The 10,000-nt window shown below is 18.7% G+C and overlaps 1 protein-coding gene across 4 annotated transcripts in view; it reads right to left on the bottom strand.

The window, feature by feature from the left end:
- The window catches only part of LOC113825347 (uncoordinated protein 58), a 78,741-nt gene that overhangs the window by 67,647 nt on the left and 1,094 nt on the right, over positions 1-10,000 (bottom strand). The window lies entirely within an intron of this gene.

Raw genomic sequence — 10,000 nt, forward strand, 5'->3', positions numbered from 1 at the left:
ATGATGATAATAATAACAATAATGATAACAATAGTAATAATAATAATCAAGATGATGATGATTGAATATTGAATTATGATAATATAAATAATAATAATAATAATGATAATAATAATGATAAAAAAAATAATAATAATAGAATTAGTATGAATTAGAATAACTTAACAGCGCATGGGATGCATATAACCGGTTTCAATAATATCAATTTAATATCTAATATTTAAGATATGACATAAACTGATAATCTCTTGTACTGTCGTTATTCTTTTCACTCAAACCCTTTCTAAATTTCTCGCAATGAGCAATGTCAAACATTCTTAATAAAGATAATAAGGACAATAATAGTATCCGTAATGATTTCGAAAATGATGATGATAATAATAGATGTCATACTTATATTGACAATGATAATAATAAAAACAATAAAAATGATGATAAAAATAACGATAAGAATAACAACAATATCACTAACAATGATAATGATAATATTATTAATGATAATAATAATGATAAACAAAACAATATCTTTGATACCAATTATCATAATGATAATAAAAATATATATAATATCAGGACTAAAAACATTTATGAATGTTAAATTCAGAATGATGAGAATAAAAACAAATACGATAATGTTAATAATAATGAGGAAGAATTATTATTGCTATTATTATCATCATTATTTTCATAGTGATAACAATAATAATAATCATGATAATAGTAATAATAATAAGGTGATGATAATAATATCAATAATAATGATAAGAAGAAAAATGATAATAATAATAGTAAAGTAATGATAACAGTAATAACAACAAAAGTAATGATAATTTGGACAATGGCAATATTAATAACGATAAGAAAATATCAATAAGAATACTTATAATACTACTACCAATGATAATAATAACAATGATAAAGAGAACAATAATAGTAATGATAACAGTAATAATAGAGTAACAAATCGTAACATGAAAACGATCATAGTGAAAATAATACCAATGATAAAAATAATGACAATATTGATAATGATAATGAGACTAATACCATTAATAATTACAATGATAATAAATGATAATGATAAAACAATTAATTAATAGAGAAAATCATCATAAAAAGAATGATGCCTTGAAAGCAATATGAGTGATAACAATAAGCATGATCAAATGACAAAGATAATGTGAATAATGATAAAGATAACAAAAACAGTAATGACAGTGACAGCAAGGGCAATGAAATTGATGATAATAATAATAATGATGATACTAATGATTATTCTTGTCATTATTACTATTATTATAATAATAATAATAATTATTATTATTATTATTATTATGATTATACTGATTATAGATCATAATCGTAATAGAATAATGACAAGGAAACTATTATAAAACAGTAACCATTATAAAAAATAGACAATTATGATGGTATTAGTAATAACAGTAATAACATATATGATTAAAAAAAGTGATGATAACAAAAATGATAATGATAATCATGATGGCAATAATAATGATAATAATAATAACAACAATGGTAATGGTAAAATTGCTAATGATGATAATAACACTACTACTAATAAAATACTAATAGTAATAGTAATACAAATAATTATGAGAATAATAATGGCAATAAGTTTGATTATTATATTGCAATGATAATGTTATTATAACAGTATCACTATTATCATCGATAACAACAACTGCTATGAAAAAAATAATGCAGATTTTATGACAATATCAATAATGACGCTAATAACAATAATATCAATATGATATTGATGATAATATGATATCAACAATAATCGTGAAAGTTGATAATGATGATAATAATAAAAACTATATAATGCTAATAATGATTACAATAATAATAACAAACATAACTATCATAACAATTATTGTAAATAATAATAACAATGATGATAACAATAGTAACGAGAGGAATCATTATGATTATAATAATGGTAATAATGATAATAGTAATAATGATAATAATGATGATTATAATAATGATGATGATGATGATTGATGATGATGATGATGATGATGATTGATGATGATGATGATGATGATGATGATGATGATGATGATGATGATGATGATGATGATGATGATGATGGTGATGGTGATGATTGATGATGATAAATATTGATAACGATAAAAAGCAGTGATAACGAAAATCTTAATGATAACACTTAAAACAATAATGGTAACAATGTTACTAAAACAATGATGAAATAATGTTAAAATTATAATAATAATGCTAAAGGTGATAACAGTGAGGATGCTAGGCATAATAATATAAATAATAATCATAATTCTTGTAATAACAACATTTATGATTATGTTAATAATAGAAATAATACCGATAACAAAAATGAAGACGAAGGTGATAAGAATAATCAATAATGATATTAACAATCATAATAATAACAATAATGAAGTAATAAAAAACATAAGACAAAAATAATAGTGATAATAATAACAATAGAAATGATGATAATAATGATTATAGTAACACTAACAACAATAATGATAATGATAACAATAGATAACAGTAACGTTAGAGTAATATTGTGAATAATAACAATGATAATAATATAAACGATGATAATACCACTTATAATCACAAAAACACAAATGCTGATAATAATACGAATGGGGTGGATAATACATTGAATAAAAAGAAGCTATAATAATAATCTTAATCATAACGATAATAGTAATAATGATGAAAATAATGTTAATGATATCAGTATCAATAAAGATATTAATAATAATAACGATAATAATGATAATGGTGATGATGATAACAATAATGATAATGATAATAATGATAATAATAATGATAATAATAACTAAAATAATAATGGCAATAAAAATTATACTAATAACGAAAATGATAACGATAATAATAATAAGAAGAAAAGAAGAATGATAACCATAATCCTAATAATAATGATAATGGTGATAATGAAAATGATAATGGCAGAATAATAATGAGCATCATAATTACTGTTATTATCATCAAGATTATTATTTCTATTATTGCCGTTATAAAGGTTCTTGTTGTTTTTACGCCTATTACGACTATTACTATCTTTATTATCATGTTTACTACTATCCTTATTGTTATTATCATATAATAATCATTATTATTATCGTGATCATTCTTTTTAATATTATTATAGTATTTAAAATTATCATCTTCATTAATATTACTACCATTAAAATTATCGTTATTTCCGTTAACATTACAATCATTCCTATTATTTCTCTTATTTCATTATTATTATTTTCATCATTATTATCATTATCATTATTACTACTATTATCATTATCATTAGCCTTAGTACTATTATTATCATTGCTATTATTATTATGATATTATACTATTATCATAACTTTTATTATTATTATCATTGCTATCATTCCCATTGCAATTATAATGATCTTTTTTCTATCATTATCAAAATTATTATCAATATCATTATCATTATAATATGCACGCATATCATACGTAATATTTTCGTTACAGTACTCATTACTACTATTATCATAATTACTCTTACCATTATTACTATAATCATTACTTACATATCATCATCACCATAATAATAATAATAATAATAATAATGATAATAATAATAATAAGATGGCAATAATAACAATAATGGTAATGATAATAATGTTGATAATAATAGCAATAATAATGATAGTAATAATAATAATGATAATGATAATGATAATAATAAGTAGCACCATCAGCAGCAGCAGCATGATAGTAATAATGAAAATAATAATGATAACAACAATAATAATACTAAAAACTACAAAAATAATGATAGTGATAATGATTATGATAATTGTGATGCTAATAATAAAGGTAATATTAATAATAATAAGAAAAATATAATTGACATTGATAATAATAACAACATAATGATAACATAATAATAACAATGATGATAATGATAATGGTAATACTATCAATAATTTTGATGGTTATATTAATAATGATAATAATAATGGTGATAATGATAATAATGATAACATTAATAATAATAATAATCAGGATAATGATGATGATGATGATGGTCTACAATGATATTAAAGATGATTAAAATTGTAATAATACATTTGATTTTCAAAATAATGTCAATGATTAATAATAATAGGAGTAAAAATAATTCTATTATTACTTCTACCACTGATAATAATAATAATAATAATAATAATAATAATAATAATAATAATAATAACAATAATAATTATAATAATAATAATATGATGATGGTGATGATGAAAACTATGATAACAATGAAGATAATGTTAATAATGATGATGATATTCATGATGATAATGGTAATAAAGATGATAATAATCTTAATGATAACAACAAGACCAAGAACAATAGGAAAGATAATAATAATCATTATTATCAAGATGATAAAGATGATGATGATTATGATAATAATGATAACAAAGGCAATAACAGTAAGAAAAAGAATAGCAAAAACAATTATGATAATGATAATAAAAATGATAATTATAAGAAAAAAATAATGATAATGATAATTATCATTACTGTCAGTATTAATGTTGTTATTGTTATTATTATTATCATGGAGATGATGATAATTATCAACATTATCATCATTATTTCATCATTAGCATGGTCATCATATCAATTGTTCATTATTATTGTTATTATCATCTTTATTTTTATTAAAATTGTAATTATTATTATCAAAGAAATCATTATTGGTATAATCATTATCAACATTATCATTATGACTATCTTTATTATCCTTATTTTATTAGAGCTCATTCTTTTATTCCTACATTATTATCATTATCATAATTACCATTCAGATTACATAACTCTGTTCACATTAATTGCTTCAATTACAACATTAGACATGAAAATCAACTTTACTTAAGTTAATAATAACAAAGACTATAATCTACTAGTAATCGTGATAAAAAATGGCAAATAATAATAACATCAACAATAACAATAATTGTTAAATAATATCAATACTAGAAGTGAAAAAATGCAATGAAAATAATAATAATAATAAATATAATAATAATGATAATAATAATAATAATAATGATAATAATAATAATGATAATAATAACAGTAAAAATAATAGGAATATTGAAAACAATGATAATGACAAGTCTCAAAATTGATGATAATTCCATCTACGACAGAATAAATAATCACAATATTGATGATTATAAGAATTCCTATAATACTAATTATAATGATAATGATGATGACAATAATGATAATAGTATAACTGATAAAGATAACTATAATAATGTTAGTAATAATGATAATAGAAATGATAATAACAAAAAAATGACTTGGATAATGATGATAATGATAAAAACAACAATAATAATGATAACAATAATGGCAATGGTAGAAATAATCATAATCATGATAAAGATAATAATAATAATAAATGTAACATCAATAACAGTTACATAAGGTAGAGTATCAATAATAATAATAATAATATTGATAATAATAATGATAACGCTTATGATACTAACAATGATGAACATCACATTAAAAAAAACAATACTGAAAATGATGATGATGATGATAATCATGAAAATAATGATGGTAATAGTAATAATAATGATAATCATGAAAATAATGATGATAATAGTAATAATAATGATAATAATGAAACTAGTTTTACTAGTATTAGAGTAGCAGTTATTTCAATTGTTGTAATGCTAATAATGATAACGATAACAATAGGAATGACAATAATAATAATGATAGTGATAGCCATGATGATACTAATAACAATATGATATTGATGATGATATTGTTATGATGACAATAATGATTTTTTAATAATAATAAAATTATAATAATAATATCAATAATGATAATAATGATGATGATAATAATAATAATAATAATAATAATAATAATAATAATAATAATAATAATAACGATGATAATGATAACAATTAACAAATAATGAATATAATGATGATAATAATAATAATGAATATAATGATGATCTGGAAATGAAAGAAATGATAATAACGATGATGATAATGATAATAATATTCATAATAATAACAACAATAGTAATAATAATTATCATTATTATTATCATCATCATCATCTTTATGATTACAATAATTATTATCGTTATTATTATTGTTGGTGTTACTATTTTCATCATTATTGTTACTATTATTATTATCATCGGTATCTGTATTATCATCATAATAATAATCATAATAATAATAATAACGATGATAATGATAATGAAAAAAAATCATAACAATGATAATAATATCAACAATAATGATAATAATGATAATAATAATACTAATAATGGTAATAACGATGATAATAATAATAATAATGACATTAATAATGGTAATAATAATGATAATAACAATAATGATAATGACAATAATGGTAATAATAAAAATGACAATAATGGTAATAATAACATATATGATAATAATAATCATATAAATAAAATAGATATGAAATGATGATGATGATAATAATAATAGAATTGTCATTATTATCATTATTATTATTACTGTTATTGTTATTGTTATTATTATTATTATTATCATTATCAGTATTGTTAATATCACTGTCATCATTAGTATTATCATCATTATTGTTATCACCATTACCATTACCATCATCATTAATTTTATAGCCATCATTATTAATATTATAATTATCATGATTACCATTAATATCGTCATCATCATCATCGTTATTATCATCATCATCTTTTTTATAATTATACTTATCATTACTATTGTCATCCTTATTATAATTATTAACAGTAATATTTACTAACAATAACAGTAGTATTAGTGGTATAATTATCATGATAATAACAATTGTTATTATTACAACAATTATAATTATAATAGTTATCATGACAAAGATAAAGATGATGAATCTAACAGTAAAAGTAATATTAATAACAATGATATTGTTACTATCTTTGTTATAACTACTAACAATAATGATAATGATTAATATAATATTGACAATAACAACTAGAAATAACATTAATGATGATAATAATAATTACAATAAAATAATAATGGTGACAATGATATTGAAATGATAATAATTATTATTTTAGGAATGATAAAAAGATAATAAGATGATGAAAATAATGATAATTAGATAAATCAATTCAGATTATGCTTCATATAATGAAAATCATCATCATCAAGATCATTTCATAATAATCTTCAAAATAATGATAAGGAAGATAATTATGATAGTTACAATTCTATTGATATTGATAAAAATTACATTGATAAGACTGAAAATGTAATAATAATAATTATGATAATCCTTATCATCATCATTATGATAACGATAATAGAAATGAAAAAATAACAAGTGACAATATGGATGAATGTAAGAACAATTATTTTAATCTGTGATATTTCTTATATTATTATTATAATCATATTAGTAATAACAATATTATTATCATTACCATTATCATTATTAACAATAATAATAATGATAATACCAAATGTTATAATGATAATAATGATAACAATGAGAATCATGAGAAGGACAGTAATAATGAAATACATGACAATGTCAATAACGATAATGAAAATAATGATAGTGATAATAATAATGAGAATAAAAATAACAATAATGATAATGATAATAAAAATAATGAAAATACTAATAATAACGTTAATAATGACATTAATAATATTAATGATGATAATGATAATTACTATAATCATTATCATCATTAATATTATTAATATTAAATTACAATGATAATAATGAAAATAGTGATAATATTAACAACAATGATAATGATGGTAGTAATAATGATTATGATGATAATAAAATAATAATAATAATGATTATGATGATATTAAAATAATAATAATAATGATTATGATGATAATAAAATAATAATGATAATGATTATGATGATAATAGAATAATAATAATAATGATTATGATGATAATAAAATAATAATGATAATAATAATAATAACAATAATGATAATAATAATAATAATAATAATAATAATAATAATAATAATAATAATAATAATAATAATGTAAATGTGGATACAATAATGATCACGATAATAATAAAAGTGATATTGATGGTAAGTAGTCATCATCATGTAACAATGGCAAATATGATAATAATACTGAAACTAATAATAAAGGTAACAATAATTATAATGAAAACAAGAGCACCACGAAAACAATGATAATGGTATTAATGATAGTAATAATAATAATAATAATAATAATAATAATAATAATAACAGAAACAATGATAATAATAAAACAAATTATAGTAAAGATGCTGATGATAACAACAATAATAATTATGATATTAATAGCAAAAGGTAATGATAATGATATTAACAAGAACAATATATGATAATCATTAATATCATTATCATCATTATCATTATTATTACTAAATATTATTTCTACTTTCATCATTATTATTAGTAAAAGTTATTATGATGATGATGATGATATCAATGATAATGATGTTAAGAGTAATGAATGCTAATAAAAACAACAATGTCATTGATAATTATTACATTGAATAATAGTTATAATTATCATTCTTATTATTATTATCATCATTATATAAAGTAATAATGATAATAGGAATAAGGATAATATCACTAAGAAGGATGATAATAATTTCAGAAATTTCAATATTTATAGAAACAGATACTATTATAATGATTAAAATAACAAGAAGAATAAGAATAACAAAATAATAAGAAGAAAAGAATATTGATAATAATAAAGGGAATGACGATAATAATAATAATTACTATAATGCAAACATTAACTTATTACTATTTTCACTATTGTTATTATCATAATGATCTTTATTATAATTAATACTATTACATTATCATTATTATTATTATCATTATCATTATTACTATCAACCATGATAATTATGATGGTGATAATAAGGATAACTGTGATAATTATAATTATAAGAAAAAAAACATAATAATCGTAATCATAATGATATTACCAATGATAACAATGTGAAAAACAATTAATTAACATTAATCTCAATAAATCGGAAAAAAAACAATGATAATATTAATAAAAAATAATGATGATGATAATGATAATGATAATAATAAATCATTAGTAATATTATTTTCTTTTATAATTATTACTATGATTGTTATTGCTTTTATCATCATTATTATCTTTATCATAATCATTTATATTTCTATCCTTATTATCATTATTATTCTCATTACTATTATCATCATTATTATCAGTATTATTCTCCTTTTGATTATCAATATTATGATCATTATCATTATAATTACTATCATTTTATTGTTATCATCATCATCATCATTATCCTAATGTTAAATAGTTGATAAAGTGATAATGGTGATGATAGTAAAGATATAACTAATAATAATAATAACACTAATAATAATGATATTAAGTATCATATTTGTTATCAGTGGCAATAATAATGATAATGGTAAAAAAAAAAAATAATAATAATAATAATAACAATAATAATAATGATAATAATAATACTGATAATAATAATAATAATAATAATGATAATAATAATAATAACAATAATAATAATAATAACAATAATAACAATATAATAAAATGATAATAATAGTAATGATAATGGTAATCATAATGATAATGATAATTATAATGATAATAACAATTATAATGATAATGATAATAATGATACTGATAATGATGGAATAATGATAATGATGATACTAATGGTAATGATAATAACAACAATATCAATAATGATAAGGATAATAATAGAAATAATGAAAATGATGATATTAAAAATGAAAATAATTATAATAATAATGATAATGATAATAATGATAATAATAATAATAATAATAATAATAATAATAATAACAATAATAGTAATAACAATAATTATAAT

Source organism: Penaeus vannamei, chromosome 2, assembly GCF_042767895.1.
Source record: "Penaeus vannamei isolate JL-2024 chromosome 2, ASM4276789v1, whole genome shotgun sequence".
NCBI lineage: Eukaryota > Metazoa > Arthropoda > Malacostraca > Decapoda > Penaeidae > Penaeus > Penaeus vannamei.